Source organism: Talpa occidentalis, unplaced genomic scaffold, assembly GCF_014898055.3.
Source record: "Talpa occidentalis isolate TD23 unplaced genomic scaffold, MPIMG_talOcc4v2.1 talOcc4.9, whole genome shotgun sequence".
NCBI lineage: Eukaryota > Metazoa > Chordata > Mammalia > Eulipotyphla > Talpidae > Talpa > Talpa occidentalis.
In genome coordinates this window covers 107344912-107366822 of record NW_023605305.1, presented here as the reverse complement: position 1 = coordinate 107366822, position 21911 = coordinate 107344912, and the positions used below count along the sequence as shown (strand labels likewise).

General features: G+C 42.8%; 1 long non-coding RNA gene across 1 annotated transcript; it reads left to right on the top strand.

Annotated features, from left to right (window-relative positions):
* The first annotated feature begins 6150 nt into the window (after window positions 1–6150).
* On the top strand, window positions 6151–21505 carry LOC129145107 (uncharacterized). Its single transcript, XR_008550184.1, has 3 exons — window positions 6151–6425; window positions 19493–20255; window positions 21216–21505. It is a non-coding gene; the product is annotated as an uncharacterized LOC129145107 (long non-coding RNA).
* Window positions 21506–21911: the final 406 nt, after the last annotated feature.

Here is a 21911-nt window from a genome sequence, read left to right as displayed (position 1 = left end):
CACGAGGCATTTGTGGGTACAGATGTGAAAATATAGTTCAAGTGTTTAGAAACCTCAGAGTCATAGGCAAATAAAGGAAGACAGCTATCCTCTCTACCTGGCATCTGCTTCCCTTCCCCATATCTGTCTATTAAAATTTTATCCATTCAAACTCAGCCTCAAGGAACAAGCACCCTTGATCTCTGTGCTGGAATTAATCTCTTCCACCAGCACCATCCACCCACACACTCCCCTGAGAACTTTCTATGTACTGCTATCAGAACATTGACTCCAGATTTCCTTAAATATGCCTGTAGATAAGTTTTCCCCCATGCTTGATGGGGAACCCCTAAATGGTAGAGATCTACCATGATCCCTTTATATTAGGAAAGTGTTTTATATAAAGTAGGAACACAGCAAAAATGTTTTGGAAATATTGTTTTCTTGTTTCTGAATTAAAGGAAGAAATGCTTAGATAGTGTTTATGTAAGGACACTGAAATGTTTTATTTATTCTTTTGACATTCAGACATTTATTAACCAACTCTGGGCCAGACTCTGCCATACACTGCAGTTACAAAGATAAAATGCCTTGAAGTGTCTCACAGTCCTGCCAGGAGACAACAATGCAAACAATTACAAAAGCAAAGTGATGGATGCTAGAAGAGGTAAGAGCAGGCAGAAAGACCTCAGAACCCTACCTGGGAAAGTGAGGACAGACCTACCAAAGAAAAGGTGATATCCAGCTAAAATGTGATGGGTGAAGAGAATTCCTTAGAGAGAAGGAATAAAAGGAAATTCTAATGAGTATTATTTTCTTCTGTGGCTGTCTCTGAGTGGGGAAAACCATCACTCTTGTTTAGATTTGCCCTTTCAATATTAAAATGCTTAGTAAGAATCTACTATTAGCCAGGTCCCGTGCCAGGTAGATATTTTTAATATAAATTCTTTAAAAAGTGGATAAAGGAGCAGCACATTTTATTCAACAAAAAATATTGAAGAACTGTGATAATATAGTCCAGGTAAATGTTCTGATGATTTGCTAATTCAAAGAAAAGGCTTGGAAGGATACACGTAGATGACATATCCATTAGGCTGTTTCTCTCAGATGTCAACTGTCCCCAGTAAGCATTTGGCACGATCTGCATTGCAATAACTCCTGGTTGAATTCTCTGATGAGGGTCGGAAATGCCATTATTCTGAGTTGTTGATTAAAGAGGGATTCACATGCTTTCCATGCCAGATGTGCAGGAGGTGGGGCTGTCGGCATGTGCTGAATGATTAGGAGCCTGATTTATATTCTCCCTGAGAAGCAGGGACAGTGGCAGTGTATTCCTCAGCAACTGAAGAAGGGAGAGAGAGAGAGAGAGAGAGAGAGAGAGAGAGAGAGAGAGAGAGAGAGAGAGAGAGAGTGTGTGTGTGTGTGTGTGTGTGTTATACTGATCTCATGCCAGGTATCATGCTGGGCACTTACATTATCTTCTTTAGTTTTCACTATGATTCTTTTGAGATAAATGTGTTACTGAGATTTCTGGTGACCAGGAATTATTGTTGTTTTCATTAATTTCACAGGAATGTTGTCAGCCAACTCTCAGTATAGATAGATGCAGACAGTCACGTTAGGACACATCTTTCTGTTTAAGGAAGAGCGGTCAAGTAGCCTGTCTTATTTATGTAAATATAGGACAAGTAGGCATGCCCTACCCTGGGGAAGATTATCAAAGCACTTGTTTTGTGCTTGACTATGTTTTTCCCTACAAATTTCTCTGAATCTTTAGAACTCATAGATTGAAAGGGGCTTTGCACATTTGCATAGGATCAAGAAGCTCCAGTATTAGAACATCTTTGAACAAATGCTCCCCAACCTGAATTCAGTTCTGAAAGAGCAGGGTTCGCCTCTGTATCCATCAGACTAGATGGAGTCTAGTATGAGTAGCAGGTACTGTGTAAATATTTCTTGACTGAGTTATTCTATAACTCTTTACACTGAGCCATCATTTTCCAGGCTAAATTTTTACTTTTCATTTTTCAAAATTAACTCCCCATTCACTAACCTTCCTGAAATAACAAAAGTTTGGGAAGCTTTTAAAGTTTATTATTCACACTCAATGGAAAATTACAAAATCAGGTCTGCCCTAAAATATAGTATTTGTTTGTTTCTCCTTGTTTGTTATAAGTAGGGAATGTGCAAATACATGATCTAATATTTATGCCAAGTTGTTTAAAAAAGGTAAAAAAAAAAGGTGGTAGATAATGAAAGGATATTTTGAGCCATTTAATGTTAGAATTGTTCTGTTATTAGAGAGGTCTAATTCTTCTGATTTTAGTAATGTTTCGTCACAGGAATCTATCATAAATTTGTGTTTTTGAGATGACATATGTTGTTTGTAAAAAGATTTCAACTTAAATCTTTGAATGGATTTAGCTTAATTCTACTCCAAATGTGTTATTTTGATGTTTTTAGAAATCTTTGCAAAATCAAGAGATGACAGAGCTAGATTTAATTTTAGTTAACAATCTGGCAATAATCTGATGATCTTTAACTTGAGAGGAAATCAATATAATTTCATTCAACTCAATAAGTATATATTGAAAGTCAGCTCTGTTCCAGGCATCATGGCATGAATAAAGGATGTAAAATGAAAAACGTGGCCCCTGTTTCAAAGAAGCTTATAGTCTAGGAGCAGCAGATACTAAGAAAATTATTATAATGCAGAAAGAAGAGGCGGAATGATATCTAAGGGGCTGGTCTTTATTGAACACAGCAGTGTCTATCCACTGTAACAGGAGAGAAGACAGAAAAACAATTTACAGATATAGGTAGTATCTGTTCTGAATTGAGAGGTTCATTTCATCTTAATCTTCTTTATCCACTTAATCTCTCTATTACTATTATGGTATCATCAGATTTAAGGCACTTAAATTTTAGATTTTAGATTTTAGGCTTAGAATAAGCTTAACAGAGATGCTGACTTTTGATCTTATGTAGACTGTCTATTTGAAGGATTAAGAGACTGAGATAAACAATGAAGCATGGACAGTTATATGGCCAGTAATGCTGGCTCCGTGGTTAAAGATGTAAATGAAATTTTCTCTCAATTTATTTTATAGATTGTTATAAATATTTTTAAATGGTTATCATAAATTATCTTGGTTGTATTTTTACCTCTTGGTACAGCCTCTCTAGAAATCATTGCTATTCTGGCAGATAATTCTCCTACACGATCATGTCAGTCAAGAGATGTCTGAAAAATATTAAATTCAGAAGGGTGTTTGCATTTTCCCTGACATTATTACTTTTCAAATATGTCCCAGGACTACTATGTTACGCACTTTCCCTACATTATTCCAGTTAATCTTACAACAATCACATACATCTGTTGCCTTTTTCTCATTTTAAATGAAAAAATTGAGTCACAAAGTCAGCAAAATATAAGGTGTATGTGGATGAGATTGTTTTTTCTTTTGTCCCCTGCTGTATCCTCAGAGCCTAAAACACAGCCCAGAATTCCATGGATCCTCATAAATGTATGTTGAATGAAAGAGAGGATGGTTGATAGAGGATTCGCTCAAGGTCACATAGCTAGTAAAGGTAGAGTACAGACCCCAGTTCAGGTCTGTTTGATTGCAAAGCCTCTGCTTCTAACTTCTGTGCTCTCTTACCTGCCCTTGACATAGAACTGTCTTTTGGATCATTTTCAGACAACTGAAAGAATCATGATGTCTAATGTTTCCAGAGGATATTTCCAGAGATAGCAACTGACCTGCTGCCCCCGGTTAATCTTTACCAAGAACTAGATCGGTAGTAGAGGCAACAGTTCTTGTTTTAAGGACACCTAGAGACAAGACAGTGATGGCTACTTTGCCCTTAGTGTTGACCAAAGTTGGAGTTTTTAAGGATATATCTTAGGAGTGAAATGACATCCTATATGTAAGGTGCTTAGTAAGTATGTAGTTGTGAGAACTAAGGAGTTGACTATAAATTTTGTAGAAAGCACAATGTGCTATTATTTTAAAATTTTAAAGCAAATGATGGCAGTGCTCCAGAGTGACTTTCGATAGCAAATCCAATGTGCCCAACATGCCATACAATAAAATAGTCACTTATATGACTGAATGAGTTTCCTATTTGCCTTCTTATTTTAATATAACAAGGGTACTAGGAAATATATTTTTGAAATTTCATCCCAAGCACTTAACAAATATTAATTCACTTAACCTTCATAACAACCTTTGAGAGAGGTACCATCACAGATGTTTCCATTTTACGGATTAGATTTTTTCTGTCAATAATCTGTTCATCTGTGGTTTGAGAGGAACTGGAAACATGGAAATGCTAAGTAATCTGCCAAGATCACACAGCTGGTGAGTGCAGAGATAGGATTCAAGCCTCGACAATTTGACTTCAAGTATGTGTTATTAGCCAGAGCTCCCTACCAGAGGGAACAGTGTAGTCAGGCTAAAGCCCCAAACTTTTGGGGGCCTGAAGCTGGCTTTCTTTGTGGCCCTACAACAAAAAGAAGAGATTTATTATGCTGCCAGTGGAGCCAGGGTGACACTTGTCCTGCACACTAATCCTGCTGGCACACCTGGAGTAACAGTACCTATGCTTATAGTAGTTACCAGCAGTAGTGGAGGCCACTATCTTCCAAAGTTTTCAGTAAACTTTAAATTCTCCTATCCAAGTATAGGGCTGTTGTTTATTATCCCCCTGTAATTCTTTCTTGGGGGTTTTAGATTACTTAGCCTGAATATAAACTCTAAGGGCAGGGCCTTAACTCCTGTTCCGTTTAGGTTCCCCACAGGGGCAAACACTGGGCTCTGCACTCAGGAGATCCACTTCCAAACTCACCAGCCAAGCCTCATGCGCGCGGCTCTTTCTTTACAAAGTTTTGATTAATGTCTCTGTGACTCACAGCAAAACCACTTGTCTGATTTGATTGGACTTAGATGGAACCCTAAGGCTATACTGTCTAATGAGCTGGAAGAGAGAGAGTCCCCCAATACAGACTCAACCCTAAGGGGTGCAGGGTGAGGGGAGATCTCTGACTAACACTGCAACTAATGAAAATAGGAAAAGTCATTGTCAAACCGAACGCGAATACACTGACTCTGTTCCATACCATTGTCATTCCCGGGCAATGTCCTGGGTGTCTGGCTATGGAGGATGTTCGAAGGGGTGGACATGATGGGGGTATGGGCAGGGCAGGCCTGAGGCAGCTGTCAACTCTTCTCTGAGGCCTGTGTAGGTGCCTCCCTCACTGTTGGGCTGAGCTCACACATGGATGTTTTCCTGTTCTCTGCCAACCCCCTGACTAATTCTATAACTAAATAAAAGCCCTTCCTCCCTTTCTCTCAGCAGCTGACCACAGCACTTTTCCAGCTATTTCCATGAGAAAATTCATTCCATTTCAATTCATCTCAATGGAGGAATGTCTTTTTAATGTCCTCCACATCTATTCTTCCCTGCTTCTCATTTCACTTCCCAAATGTTTTTGAGACTTTTCAGCGCTTGTGCTTCTCAAATTTTAATGCCTATGAGTCACCTATGGCTCTTAATAAAATTCCATTTCTGACTCAGTAGATCTGGGTGTGGCCTGAGATTCTGTATTTTAAAGAAGTTCCCAGGTGGTGCCAAAGATCCTGCTTTATGTAGAAGGTTCTGAGGCAGTTTGCTAGCAGCACAGTGAATGCTGTTGCAGGGCAGACTTAAAGGCTCTTGGCTGCAGGGTAGAGTAAGTTAGTGCACAATGTGATGTCAGAGGAAGATGAAGAAACAAAATAATTCTGATTCTTTTTCTCCATCTCAAATCCTTCATGCTTCTTGCTTCGTGTAACAAATGGCTCTGTTTTCCTAAGAGCTATACACACCCACCTCCAGTGACAGCTGTCTTCTTCTAAAGATGTATCAGAGAAGGAGAGGGGGTAGGATTACTCATTACAGTCACGATTTGCTCCATCCCACATTGCAGATGGAAAAACTGAGGCATGAAGAGGCAAATCCTCTGAACTATAAACTAATCCAGCATAAAGCACTACCATTTACAACCAAGAGTGTATGACATCAGAACTAGGTGAGCTCTGATTGGCTAGAATCTTCAGAATTTATGCATTGCAATCGGAACTACTCCTTCCATTCAGTTCTTAGATTAAATCTTAGATAAACCAACATTCTAGGAGGACTCTGAGCAGCATGGCAAGTCATTTCTTTCCACCCTCCAGGTTACCTTCTCTGACTAATTCATTGTTTTCATTCAACAAATATTTACTGAGTACCTCCTAGCCCAGGCTTTGTATTATTTTAGAGAATACCAAGAAGTGTAAACTTGTTTCTTATCCTGAAGAGGAGGCAGATGCACAAAGAAAGGGTGAGATGAGGAGAATGGTTATCAAGTCCCAACCACATGCCAGAGGTTATGCAGCCTTTTGCAAATGGTCATAATAGAGGTGAGCACAGATGGTTTCATTCTGCCAGGGTTGGGGGTGGGTGGGTGGGTGGAAAGATACCAGTGTGGTGCCATTTCAGCTCAGTCTTGAGAAATGAGTGGGAATTTGTGGCAGAGAAGGCACAGAAGGGCATTCTGGGCATTGGGAAGACAGCATGAGCAAGGGTGAAATTTTATACGGTGTGCTTATGCCTTGGGGTGCTTGAGCCTCGGGGTGGTCCTGGGGGACAGGAGTAGGTGTCCCCTTGGCAGCTTTTACCATTTCTGCTGGGCCCCCATCCACATGATGTTGCTGGTTCTGAGCAGCCTGCCCCTCCATCCCAGCCAGAACACTAATTACCTGTCAACTGGAGCGAGAGAGGCTTAGGACACACCTAGCAAGGACTAGAAAGAATGTTAATCAAAGCCTTTCTGAGAAAGTGATTAAAATTTCCAGTGTGTTCTACAAGCCTTCTGCTTCTCCAGAATTTTCAATGCAATTATTATCTCATTCTTTGGGAGCAAGAAGCTTTCAAGAGAAGCTTCCTGAGCAACCCTGACATTTCTGAATCAGAGCCTGCACTCTGGCTGACTGAGGAGGCCTGACAACTCCCTCAGCATCTCCAGCTGGGACCTGACGCTGCCTGGCCAGCTCTTTGCCGGCTCTTTGCTTGGGGTGAGCCTCCCACATCCTCCCGCTGAGCACCGCATCCTCCCGCTGAGCACCCCAGACCACAGCGTGGCACACACCCACACCCCGGGGTCCCTAGGCCTCTCATCTGCTGAGAAATGCAGGATTCTCAAGAACAGCTGCTTAAATACAATGGTTCTCAGGCATCCTTGCATATTCCGTGTCCTCAAGGAACACTTCTAACAGCGCAGGTGGTCCCTCCCTACTTGCAGAGTCAGAGCCAGAGACTCTGAAACCAACTGTGAAAATGATTAGCACAGGAGGCCAAGTTTGAGAATACTAACCCCGGGGTTTGGAAATCTCCCTAATGAGAGCACCTGGGCTCCTTCTATCCACTTTATGGGGTCTCCCCATATAGACCTGGGCTCAGCTTCTGATCTGAGACAAAAGGTCGATGGGAGTCAGAGATTCAACCTCATTGAGTTCCCAGCCTCCTCCATGGCTCAGAAATGGAGAAAATGAACTTTTTATTCTTCCAATCCCATTCTTCATGCCCCATCACTTCTGTGACATACGACTAAGTGACCGAGCAGATACTGACAGCACCTGCCTGTCCCTTCCCAACTGTGGGCCGCAGGAGGGTGGTGTGAGCCTTCCCATGGGACACGGAGCCTGTCCTCTGTCCTCCAGCAGCGCCTCTCCATGCTGCACCACCTCCTTGAGCAAAGGAATCTTTGAAAACCACTTCCAGCCTGGCTGTGCTTTGTGAAATGCTGCCCAGATGAGAAGGAGCTCACAAATGGGGCACTTCCCCCACTACAGCCAGCAAGAGGGAGGTGCCTGCCAAGAGGCATAGACTTTTTGGAATGTTTGCATGAGCTGATAGAAACAAGGGCCTCTGTCACACTTCTGTCACACCTCACCCCAGTGTGTGGGGAAAGCGCTTAGAATGGATGTGAGTCGGGCTCAGAGACACACAAAATTGATGCCACCAGCAGCAGTGCCATTTTGACTGCAGTCTTAAAGCTACAACCTCCTGGTTTCTCCTGCAGAAAGGGAAACAACAGAAAAGTCATCCGGGCTTTTTCTGAAGTGATTGGAGCATGTTGAAGGTGCTGTCTATAGCCTCTTCTGGCCTCGCCTGCCTTTGCCCTCCAAGAGCCCAAGTCGAGTCAGGCTAATTACCTGTATAATTTCCCTGGTGCCTACACGGGGCTGCAGGTGCTCTGTCTGCTGGAAGCTGGGCCATCTGTCAGGTACCTCTCTGCAGTCTCCCCTGGCTCCTGCTCACTGACACAGCTCCATTAGTGTGGGGGATGACAGCTCTGCTATGATATTTGTTTTGCTTCTGACAGATTTTCATCTGAGAAGGGGGTAGGGGATTCCCCTCCACCCTTTGCGTCAGCTTTTGATACCAGAATTGTCAGGCCTAGTCTCTCAGCCAGAAACAGATCCCAGGCTGCAGTGCTGAGCCCCAGCCACTAGACCACCACGGGCTGGTGTCTCACGAAGCCGCAGCAGGAACTTTGCAGACGCTCAGACAAGCAAGCGAGAAGAGGCGGGTTTGTTTAGAGAAAGAAAAAGTTTATTGAGGAGAAAAGGAACAGAAATAAAGCGGGACTCCCAGGCCATGAAACCAGGCCAGGGAGGGGCAAGGAAGCCAAAGTGGAGTCGTGTCTCAGGGAATATAGACCTTCTTTCCCTCATTATTCTAAAGCTGCACCTGTCTCTGTGATTGGTTAGTTCTCAGCTGTCTCACTTCATCTGCTACTGAGTGGGGGATCTTCACATTCCTCATCTAACAGGTTTGTCTTTCCCCATTTGTTGCATCTTCCCCCTTGTTTGGTAGATTTATCTGTATGGCCCAGTCTCCCAGATGAGCACTCCTGCATTTTAGGGAAGAGAAAGTCAAACATCAGCTACTGAAGAAAAAAACAGGCCGGCGCCCACTGTTCTCAGTGCTGACCCCTTCTCATCCCCCCCCTTGCAGACATGAGTCTGCTGCCCTAATTAACCCACTCTCCGATTCCCAAACTCCACCATCCTTTATCACCTGAAGGAAACCAAGGCCAGCGTTAACACATTCCTCTTGCTGCCCTCATCTCTGAAGCCTTCCTTAATTCTCCCGAGGTCCCCACCTGCACTGTCCTTGAGGCTGCCTAATTCTCCCTAACTTGCCCTCGGATTCACTTTGACTTTCCTGGTTCCCTCTTCCTATCTGTTAGGAAAAGTTTCGTGGGCACACTTAGCAAGGGGTCATATTCTCTTAGCAGTTGAGTAATGAAAGATCCTCCTTGCTAGCCACAAAGCAGAGAATTACTTGTTAATTTCTTCAAATAACATGGGTTTATCACTGTGAGCAGCAAATCTAGAAAAGGGAATTCAATTGTACATCAGACCAAAGGCTCTAAAAATAAATATTTTGGGGAAGATGATTAAAACCAGCTTGAACAAAATGACCATCTTTAACTCTATCACCTTTCACCCCAGTTGGAGTTTTCCTGGGACTCAGGTAAAATCTCATGACAGAAATGAGCTACAGAATTTGGATGTGAGGACAGTGATGGAGGTGGTGGTGGGGAAAGTGTGCATTCATCTACAGATCATCCAACCAAATCAATCACTTGCAGAGTCTCTGCCCAGATTAATTCCTTCAAAGACTCTGTGACAGGCAGGATGAAACTGCAATACATTTAGACCCACAAACCTAGAAGCATCTTCAACTCTTCCCTCTCTCTCACCCTCCACGTCCAACCCATCATCCATCTTTCAGAGTCTGACTACTAAATATCTGTCAAACCCGCCCACTTCTCCACGCTCCTGCTGTTCCTGCTCTCCTCAGCTCCATCCTCTCTTGCCTGAATGATCTTAACAGGCCCCTAATCAGGCTACCTGCCCCTGTCAATCAACTCTCCCCACAGCATCCAGAGACCTTTTATCAGTGCAAATCTCATGACATTCTCCTGATAAAACCCTTCAAGAATGTGTTTTTCTCCTCTCTTCCCCAGGCCCTGCTTTTGTCTCCAAAGACTAAGATTCTTCATGATCTGACCCCTGTTTATTTTTTTAAAAGATTTATTTTTGTTATTTATGCATACAAGAATTAGGGTATGGTTCAGAGTTGTGGGGGGTGAGAGGATTCACCAGAGACAGAATGGGGAGCATAACAGGCAGATCTATTGAAATACACCGCTGAGGGGAGCAGCAGGCGAGACAGGAGAGGTCTGCTGCGCCATGTGGCTTACCTCCCTGGCTGGGGATCAAACTCATACCACAGTCATGAGTCACAGCTTGATAGTGCTGAGACTTAACCCCTGTACCACCAGGGAGGCTGTGACCCTTGCTTATTGCTCCAGCTTCAATTCTGTGACTAACTGCTCAAGCAGTAGACTCCAGGAAAACAAACTTACCTTTTGCAAAAATAGATCATGTGTGTTTTCACTTTGGGCCATAATGCAAGCTGTTTTCTCTGCTTGAAACAATCTTTCTCACATTCCTTAGTCCCATTAATGAGCTATTTCCTGCCTGAACTATAGGTCTAGACTAAAATATCATCTCCTCTAGAAGGCCCTTACTGACCCTCAAAGCAGCTGAGCACTCTCTTCTCTATCCTTCCATAGCCCCTTGTGCATTCCCACTAGATCCTCTGTGAACCCCAAAAGAATAGGGTCCTGGGTTATCAGAATCCCATTTCATCCCTGGCCCTGGAGGAGAGAACAAAACAGACTCATGATTTTTTTAATAAAAATTTTATGTCTCTGCTTCTTTTTTCTACTTAATGTTAGAGAGACTACAGCAATAGTTTACTTCTGTCTCAAAACTGTCTGATTTTTCCTCTTATGCCAGGGGATTCAGGATCAGCTAGTGTCTCCTCCTCTCTTCTACAAAGACTGCCTGTCAAGGTGATCTCTCTCATTGCATTTTGATAGATTTTTTTTGTTAGCGCCTTCTCTATACCAGTTCATCCCTTGAGCTGTAATTCAATCTCCTGAAAGCAATGTATAAAATCTCAAGACCATAGCATTCTAGTTTGCACCATTTACTTGGTGATCAATCACTGCCTTGTGATATTTTTTACCTTAAATTGTTCTTATTATATTACACAAATTTCACAGCTTTATACATGTTTCCCAACAATATTGTAAGCCCCTTTAGGACTTAATCATTTTGTGGTCCCCTAAGACCTTCCCAATAAGAAACAAAGCACACCTCACAAGGTAAAATATCATTAAGTGTTGAATGAATAAATGAATGTTAGGTACTCAATACAGACTAAATCTGTTTATTTGGGGACCAAAATTTAAAGAATCCACAACAAGAACTGGACTTTAGGAATAACCAAGGCAAAAAACTAAAACTTTTATTTTAAAAAATGTATAAAATGGTCTGGCGTTGAGGCAGGAAACAAGACTTATCTAAACTAAATCAAGCCTGCCAAACAGAATGAACACACACAGAGATAATTCTGCCATTTTAATTAGCCCATGAGAGGAAGAGCATCCCTGAAGCTGAGAAGGGGTGGTTCCTATCAGATCTCCCCTCAAAGACCCCACAAACTTCCAATGACCCTGTGAGGACTATTAAATGGAATAGCTAACATTCCCAAGCTTTGATCTTATTTTTGCTTTGGTTTCTATTAAGCATGTGTAAGGAACTCTGGGTTGGAGGTTGAGACCTCAATTTTCTTTTCAAGAGCAGCTATAACTTACATTCTCTTGTTGTCCAAAACATAACATCTCTGAGCCTCAATCTTATATATTTATAGGGATTCCAATGTTTAGTCCATCTACCTCATACGCATGTTGTGATGATCAGCTGGGGTGGATATAATACTTAGAAGAGATTAGAGAAAATGTGAAACATTTCCATCATTATCTCACATCCATTGGCTAACTTTCTTGGGCCTTGGCTTCTCACTCCATCTACCATCCTCAGTCTTGCAATAGAGTAGTGTTGTTGCTGAGCATTTGGTAAAGGTTTGATATGATTTATTATTGTAAATCATTCCTTGCTGAGGAGACAGTACAGAGGAAAATGTAGTCCTCCCCAGTCAATGATATTTACGCTACATCTTTTCCACAGATAATAAGTTAACTCTTTGTTTTTATCTCCAAGAGAATTTATTAAGCACCCACCATGCCAATATTGTACCAGACACTGAGATTAATGAGAGAATATGAAAATAGGACCTATTATGTAGTGGGAAAGACCACAAACATGTCAACCTGATTATTCTGGATGTAAATCACAGTCAAAGAATCTTGGGCCTGCAAGGTACAAGGAAAAGACTCTATAGAATTTCTTTAGAGTCAGGGGCCTCCCGGTGGCACAGCGGTTGAGTGCTGGGCTGCAGTGGTTGAGCACAGCCTCTGCAGCACCTGTTCGATCCCCGGCCGCAGGATGTTCGATCCCCAGCCATGGGGTAAGGGTCCCACATGGCACGCATACCTCTCCTGCTGCCCACTGCTCCCCTCAGCAGTGTACTTCTTCAGTCTGCCTGTTCTGTTTCCCTCTCTGGCTCTGGTGAATTCTTTCACCCTCCCATGCTTCTGACTGTACCTAGTGCTTGTATAAATAAAGAAAAAAAGGAAAAAAAGAATTGCTTTAGAGTCAGGCATAATTTTTATACTTCCAGTAAAGATTATAAGAACCTTTCTTGAGATGTACAATTGCTATGTTGGAGACTGCAGGAGATAAGGGTGACTTCCCAGGATGCTCTCATGTCAATGAGGGAAATATCGGGGTATTTTAATATTGATCACACCATCTCCTTACCAATGAAAGTGGTATGGAGCGCTCTGTCTCACCACTCTCCCCACCACCACCACCACCGAGAAATAACAGGCAATTCAATTTACAGCGTTTGTTTCAGCACCAAGGACAGCGGCCCCACGTCAAGGCTTCTCCAGTGCTACACTCCAGATCTGTGAACTGATTGCAGTCACTTTAACAGAAAAAATTATTATATCTATGTTCTTACTAAGCTCAATAGTCATGTACCTTACGCATGGGGTCATTCTGATATTATGTGGCCTTGCTGACCCAGATCTTGAGATGTAGGACTATGTGCTTGGTGGTTACTCCCCACTTTAGGATTGGAATTCCTGCTCACTTAGAGTCAAGTTTGCCTGACTTTTATGGCTACTTTTTAAAATCTACCTGTCTGTCTTTACAGGCCATGGTTTATTGTTTTCTGTTCTACTTTACAAATCACGTCTCCGGGGTGGGGTGGGGGGGGGTTAATCCAGATGAATCCTATCAACAGTAGAACTCAATTTATCTCTAAGACCAAAGAGATGAAATTCCTGGGATTACTTACTGGAATGACCATGTGATTTATTAATCACTAAGGTCAACAGAACAAAATGAAAGAGACACAGGCTTAGAGAACACTTTCATGAAAGTTTTCACAAGAATTTTAGGACAAGAATTAAATCTTTTTACTACTCTGTTTCAAGTACCTTGTGGTCATTTATTAAGAGACCATTAAATAAATGAATAATTGCAATGTGTATCTCAGAGCCCCACATAATTCTCATTTCATTTGAATAAGAAAATGAGGACCTACCTTCAAGGAGTTTCCAGTCTCATAAGGCCAACAAAGCATAAGTATGCACGTATGAAACAAGATCACTGTAAAATACAGAGGAAGTTCTCTGGAGGATTACCATACACAATTCAGAATGGATTTTATTTTATTTTTTTTTTTAATTTTCTAGAGGCATGTCTTATTTATTTATTTATTATTCGTTTGTTTGGTTGGTTTATACAAGCACTGGGTACAGTCAGAAGCGCGGGAGGGTGAGAGAATTCACCAGAGCCAGAGCGGGGAGCAGAGCAGGCAGAAGGACCGAAGTACACTGCTGAGGGGAGCAGCGGGCGGCAGGAGAGGTCTGAGCACCATGTGGGACCCTCCTCCGGTGGCCGGGGAGCAGCCGGGGATCGAACCGGCGCCGCAGAGGCCACGGGCAGCTTCGCAACCCAGCGCTCAACCGCTGCGCCACCGGGGAGGCCCCTAGAATGGATTTTAAAAGGTGGGAAGATTGGTCCTTATAGTCAGGTAAAATTCCCAGCCATGTAACCTGAAAAAGTGAATTAACTATGGTCTCCATTTCATTATATTTAAGATGGTGGCTCACAGATGGCAAACCACTCCCTAGTCACTGTGTATCCCTAGAGGAATCAGCAAGCTTCTTTCTTTGCAACCAATGCAACTGGTAGATTTTCTCCGGCTTTCAGCGTATTCCTACCATGGGTCACTAGGATTCGACCATATGGAGAAGTCTCTGGCTGGCCTTCCACATTCTGTCCAAGAACTACTGTTCTGATCCCAGAGGATTTGTTCCTTGATGCTGCTTCCTAGTGTGATCTGGGAGTGAGGATATTTTCATTCTTGTTCTGGCTTTGCTAGTGCTGCTGGGCTTCTTTGGACAAAGAAGCTTCCACATAGGCTACATAGGAACCCCATCTAAGTCACATCATTAGCATAAATTTGGGTGTGATTGAAAGGCTTGGGTTATGAATAGTAAATGATATTCCTGTCACTTAGGAAATTCCAAAAGTTTTAGGAGCTTCAAGCCAGGAACCAGGACAAAACCAAATATATTTCTTATACAACCTTGGCTCTCTCTCCCCTCAACCCACCTCTCTGTCCTCCTTTCTGCTCACTCCTACTGCTTATTTCTCCCCAAAATAACAGAGAGCTATTGTGGCTGGTGATCAAGGCCTAATATATTAACTGGAGCACATTTCCCCATGGGCAGAATCACTATATTTAAAGGTATCAGCCCACTCCTCTTTTGCTTGCCTTTCTCCCATGAATCTGTGGGCACATGTTGCTGACAGACCTGGCACCTTTGGGTAAGCTAGCTCTCTCTCTCTCTCTCTCTCTCTCTCTCTCTCTCTCTCTCCCTCCCTCCTTTTCCAAGTTTCCTTTTTTAAAAAAGAGCTGGCCAGCTCATGGAAATATCTTAAGGCTTACATTTAGGTTTTAAGAGGACATTAGTGATCCATTTGAGGCAAAAGTCACATTTTCCAGTTCACATTTACATGAGTCTAATCATCTTGTGATGCTCTATTCCATATGGCTACTGTTCCTTGGGTGCTTCTGCCTCCATACTATGAGGGGGACAAACATTAGGGGGGATTCACCTAGCTCTGAACCCTGCCCACAATGCCATCAAAACCCCATGCCCACTCCTAAAATGTATCAGTTTTTTCCTCTACAAAGAGTTCTAGAATGTCAGAGCTTCCAGGTCTAAGATTCCAAAAATTACAATTGCAGAAGAGATAACAAGTGTTGGGATTGATTAAGAAGAAGGGAGAGGCACAGTTCTTTCTTCTTCCCAGAATACTTGCCCTCATCCTATGCCCATGCTCAGCACCACACCCTGCCAGCCCTGCAACACCTTCGCTGGCTGTGGGAGGTGTGGAAGGAGCTTGAACTTCCACAGAGCTATTCTGGTGCTTCCCAGAGGGCACGTGAATTTGAGAACAAGTAAGTGAGGCTGAAACCCACACTCTGTCTCTGCCCCCAAACCCAGACAGAAACAGGACAGGGCTCCTTCTACAGTCAGTTACATCACCTAGGGAGTGTTTTGACAGCTGCAGCTGTGACCTCCTTTCACTATCTTACAGTCAGATCTACACTCCACACAGAAAGACAGCAATAAGCTGACTGGAAGTTAAAGAACCCTTAAACGTCCTCTGGGGTTGGAGGGATGCATAATGTGTTTGCTGTTGTGGTTTTGTTTTTCCACACATATAAAAATGTAATTATCTGTACACTTGGTCACTTTATAATGGTCAAGCTTGCCCCTTATTATAGATTGTCTTACCTTCCTCAGAATGTTTTACCACTTTTACTCTGGTAGGCGTTGTTTTGTTCTTTTTTTCTTCATGTATATCATGTTTTTTTTTTTTTCTTTGCCACGGCACCTAGAACAATAATATGACAATTTCCTATTTCTTTCCTCTCACTGTGGTAGCAAAATACCACTATATCAGTAGCTTAGACCAACAGAGATTTATTGTCTCTCAATTCTGGAGGCCAGATGTGCAAGATCCATGAGTTAAAGGGCCATGATCCCTCTGAAGGTGCCAGGGAAGCATCTGTTATACGGCTCTATCCTAGCTTATAGTAACCTTAGGAGTCCCTTGGCTTATAGATACATTACTGTAATCCTTTATCTGCACATGGTATCCTCCTGTGTCTTCACATAGGCTTCCCTCTGTTTGTGTCTCTGTATCCAATTACCATAGGACACCAGTAATTTGGGGCTAGCACCTTTATGGCCTCATTTTAACTTGATTGCCTCTGTAAAGACCCTATTTCCAAATAAGATCTTCTGAGTTTCCTGTAGTTAATCAGATGCCAATATATATTTTGGGGGTGGAAGGTACACAATTCAACCCATAACGTGTTAATTTTGCATTTGTATTAGCGTGAAAAGAACCAAAATACTTTAAGCAGTGAGATGAATAATACTTTCCAAAGTTCTTTTCCTTTTATGTATTTGTGTCATTGCCAGTAAAACATGCAGTTGCTTCTGCTTCTCAGGACTCACCATGGTATTGTTGAATATCAGGGCCCCAGGTTACCTCAAAGGGCATCTGGCCTAGCCACCTATTTATGGCTTATCTCCCCATAACACCTAAGACTTGTGGCCACCCAAGCTCTGCTCACACACCCTTCATGACAGTGAACTTGTGGGGTCTTGTCCTTCTATCAGCAGCTCTGCCGATGAACAAATTCTTCCTTACAGTGATCCAAATGTCACCCATTTTTCTCTACTCAGACTGTCTTGGGATACACAGATATTTCAAGTGTATGAGTAAGCTCACATGTCCTTGTGTTTCTCTCCCAGAACAACCTCAGTGTCCTCCACCCAGACAGCTGACAAGGCCAGAGCTACAATTCACCCATAGCAGAATGTAGAATCTTGTCATATTTCTACAAATATGGCAAAACCCTCTTTACCCCCAGCTTCTCATTTACACATTAAGTTCACTTTCTGCTTAAAAGCATGAATGATTAATTATGTAACACAATGGATTCGTGTATTTAATATATGAATAATGCCCTTTCTTAGGTGTTTTCATTATCTTCCCTAACCCACACAGATTATCTGGGAGATACGGTAGCTCTCTGTCCTACTTTACTGTTGAGAGAACCAAATCTCCTCATCCAGGCTTGCTAGTGGCAGAGCCCAGGTTCCAGTATGTCTTTTTGTTTAAGTTGTTGGGAAAGGTGGTCTCAATCATGCAGTCTTTCAACCCTCCCTGGGCCACATAAGAATGGGCTTTGACCCTGGAACATTTTCTTTTTCTTTTTTTAAAGATTTATTTATACAAGAGCTGGGGTACAGGCCAGAGGCACGGGAGGGTGAGAGAATTCACCAGAGACAGAGCAGGGAGCACAACAGGCAGACAAACCGAAGACACTGCTGAGGGGAACAGCGGGCGAGACAGGAGAGGTCTGCGCGCCATGTGGGTTTCTCCCTTGCCACCCGGGAATCGAACCCGTGCTGCAGAGGCTGCAGACAGCTTCACAGTGCAGCGCTCAACCCTCTGTGCCACTGGGGAGGCCCCTGGAACATTTTCTTATAAGAGATTAAGAATCTTCACAGCCTCTGCAGGACTTGGGTGAGAATATCTTTCTCTGTTTATACTCAACCAGTTCTCTTGTTGTGTGAAGCATATATGTCATATGGCACCTGGCCACCACTGTATCTGTTACCTGGAAAAGGGGGAGAAACACCAGAGGGGTGTGCTTAGGCCATCTGCCCTGGTTGACTACTGGGAGTGACCCTTGACCAAGGGAGACCAACATTCCTACTAAAGCTGCTCTTGCTCTGTTTCTTCTCAGTGTGAGGAAAGCATCATTCCACCAGTGCTAGCATGTGTGTGTTTTCTTAGTGACTCCAATATCAAGATGCAGTGGGTAGAAGATCTCAGACCTCTACTAGGAAACATGCAAGTCAAATATACTTTCCATTTGGTGGATGCAAGTGAAATATACTTTCCATTCCATTGTGCCACCGCATCAAAGTTAAGAATCATAGACCCCAGCTTGTTGGGGCAGTGAGTTGGCACTGCACAAACAATTTAGTCCTTTCAGAGCTTTGGTTATGTCTACAATGTCTAAGGAAAAAAATTAGGCAAACACCTTTGGGATTTATGCCATGGTAGATAATTTAGATCCAAAGTAATTTTTATCTTTCAATTAATCTTGTCCAAGGACTATATTCAATAAAGAGTGTTAGCCTCCACAATGCAAGATGTTAGTCCCCTTTGCAGTGATATAAATATATCTGGTCATCAATTCCTTCTACACTTGTGTTCGTTTTGTATACTTAACTTTATGAGTCAGGACCGCATGGAAATTACAGGCCCTTGGGATGTCAATATGAGACATAAACTAATTTATTATCACCATTATTTGAGTGATTTATACACTATGGACACTGTATTCAACCCTTTCCAAATAAAAACTCATTTAATCTTCACAATAATTCCATGAAGAAAGAATTATTATCCTCATTGAAACCATGAGGAATGGAGACTTAAAGTTAAATAATTAGCCTAAATGATTACACATAGTATACTATGCACCAGTTAAAAGGCATCTTTATATACTGACATAAAAAGATATACAGGATATGGTGGGAAAAGCAGGCTGAATAATATTAGATAGTAAATATGACAATTTGACAAAAATATTTTTACAAGCATTAAAAAATATTTTTACAAGCGTTAAAAATGCTTGAGGTGTGCATATCATGAGGGATGAAAGTTTTAATTAGCGAACTTTTTGCTTTCCACACTACATGTTTTTCATAATATTTTTATTTCTTATTTTAATGGATATTACATTTTTAGTTAGAAAAAATTGGTTTGAGAAAATTGCCCTTAAACCTAGTAATAAGTGTAATGAAATCTAGTGAATCTTGGGTTTAACTATTTCTAAAACCTGAATTCTTAATTATAATACTATTGATAACCGCCACGAAGTTACAGAATTCATGTTCATTTTTCTGCATTGAACCTACTTCCTCTTGGAAAGAGCAAGAAGCCATGATTAATTCCTCTCTACAATGATCTCCCTAAGACACGCAGGTTTAGGGCTAGGGCAGTGCTGATGTTTGCTGGAAAAAGAGGCAGGCCTCTAAACTCAGGGTATGGCTGTAATTAGGTTTCTCAACAGGCTCTGTGATCTCAGCCTTCTCCCTTGTTTTCCCAATACTGGAAGAGAGCCAAGAAAAAAATTTAGTGAAAGCAGGTCAGAATCCTTTGGGTCATTTAACATAACAAATCAGCCTCAAGGAAGAATTTTCCCTGACCGTAGAGAAAATTATAAATGCTACTGAAAATTCATAGGTCAAACACTCCATCTTCATTGTGTCTCTCCAAGGCCCTTTTTGATAAAAAATAAATAAAACTAGTTCCTTCTTACTCAGGGACCCCACTGCTCTTCAGATGCCTGCAGAGCCCTCAACCAGGAAAACGGCTCTCTCAGAATCCTCCTCACGGAAGCCCACAAGTCTTCAGTCTGGCATGAAGTGGAGGAAAGAAGAGGAGAGAGAGGCAGACCCAAGACAACACCCTGAGGGGTATGAAATGGAGGAGTCAGATTTTAAGCCATCTCAGTTTCTTATCTCTCCTTTATGTGATAAATCCGTGAAGGGCTTCTTCCATATTTCCTGCTTTTCTTCTCATCCTCCTGCTTGAGAACTGTCCTGGCCACCCAGAATCTCTCATCTAAAACCACAAAAGGGAAGACTGGCTGTGTAGATCCAGCTCTCCATTCCCAGCCTAAACCGCAGCTCCCCACCTGTTATCTCCAGCTCAAGTTAACATCCTGCAAGACCCAGCTCCGCAGGCCTCTTCTCAACGCCTCTTCTAACTCAGGCCACAGCGTAAGGGCCTCATCTTCCCACCATTGTCCTCTGTGCACATTGCAACAGCAGCAGCACGTGGCTTATATTTGTTCTAGGTCTGTTTCCCATTGGCCTTTGGGCATCTTGAGGACAGGCGTGTCCCAGGTATGTCTGACCTTCCAGCACCCAGCGGTGTCAGGCACAGAGCAGAAACTCAGCGAGTGTGGAAAGGGGCAGGAGAAATCTGGTCTCCGGAGCACCACTTCCCTGGGGCCACTCCGCTCAGGGTCCAACTCTGTTCTTACCGGATGTAACCTGGGGGGACATGATGAAGGATGACCAAGTGAGTAGCTATTTCTGCTCTTTTCAGCAGTGATAGAAACAGAGTGGGGAGAGCTTAGGCTGAGAAAACCTTGTCCCAATCCTGTCCCAAAGGCTGCAGCAGAGCATTCCTGGCCTGACGCTCCAGCAGCCTCATGGGAAGAGAGAACTTGGCTTCCGTGGCCCCAGCCTATGGGTCTAGTCCAGATTTCAGGCCTGACCATGCCTTGTCCTGTTGGAGGGTGGTTTCCCAGAGAAGCATCATTGAAGGCTGTTATTGTACCAACCACAGCCTGGCCTTGTCAGTCCTTGAGCCTGAGCCTAGTTCCTCTCAATGACTCTGATTCTTCCTGTGCCTCTAAATTTGGCCAGAACTGTCCTGACCCTGGGAGACACAGGTACCAGGGACCCAATCCTGGCCCTCCCACCCCACCTCTCATGCTCAGCAGTGATGGTCCAACAAGGCAACAGTAAGGCAAAGAAGGGGAGCAGGGTCAGTACATGGAGGACCGAGATCATGCTGATGCACAGCCTATCTGGGTGTTCTCAGCCAGCTGAGTATGTGAGCCACTTGTCTGGGATCGGGGAGATATCTGCCTTCATTGGGAAAATGGAGAGAAAGGGAATCAAACTCTTTCTGGGAGTCATAGCTCTCCATTTGAAAGCCCTCAGATGTGTTTACATAAAGATCCATAGAAGAACTACTTTGGAAGCTTTGTCTCCACTACCTTTCAAAGAGATGCTGTTTTTGGCACAAAAATAGAAACTGCCCAAGAGGCTGGAGAGATACTGTGAAGAATCTCACTCCAGGGGGAAATATGGCAGCTGAATAAGATGCTTAGAGAGAACTGTTTGGAATGGGACAGGAGACTGAAGCAAAATTAACCATCTCGTCTCACCCCACCTCTCCCTTCAACCTATGCAAGTTATTCTAAAATCTTGGGAAGCTATAGCAACAACAGCTTTTGCTCTACATTTATAGGTGGGGCTGGAAAGAGAAGAGAGGAAGTTGGTGTTTAGAGAATGACTGGAGGAAGAATTGCAAGAACTTCATGAAATAGAGTCTTGTTAAGGATTCAGGCTCTAAAATTCAAGACAGGTGATTTCAATTCCTGGCTGTGCCACCTATGAATTGTGTCATATGTTTCCATTTCCAAATATGTAAAATGGATCAGCTATCTGCTTTTAAAAATGCCTGAGCGATAGCTGAACTAATAGACATGACATGGCACCTGCTAAGTATTTATTGTTATTATTATCAGAGACTTTAAACCCAATCTAGACCTAATGCGACATGAGCTGTATAGACAGCAGGCATTGGGATTAGTGAGCAACAGTGGCTTTGCCAGAAAGCTGGACCAAATGTGATGAGCCTGCTGGGGCAGTGTGCTTTCTCATTTGCCAGTTCTGTCATTATAGGAGCCATAAGAAAGCAGGATGAACATCCTCTTTGGGTTATGGCTTGGAGTCATAACCCTACCTTCAGGTCATCACAAAATAACCCATGTAAGCCCTTCAGTGAAAAGGTGTGTAACTATGGCTTCTGCCTCCAGTTAAATGAAGAATAAATGTCTGAATTGGGTTGAATCCAAAATGTGGGAAATCTTCAGATGAGAGCTTCCCTGGAAGGGATGTAGAACACGGTATAGGAGATTCCCATGGAACAGGAGTTTGATTT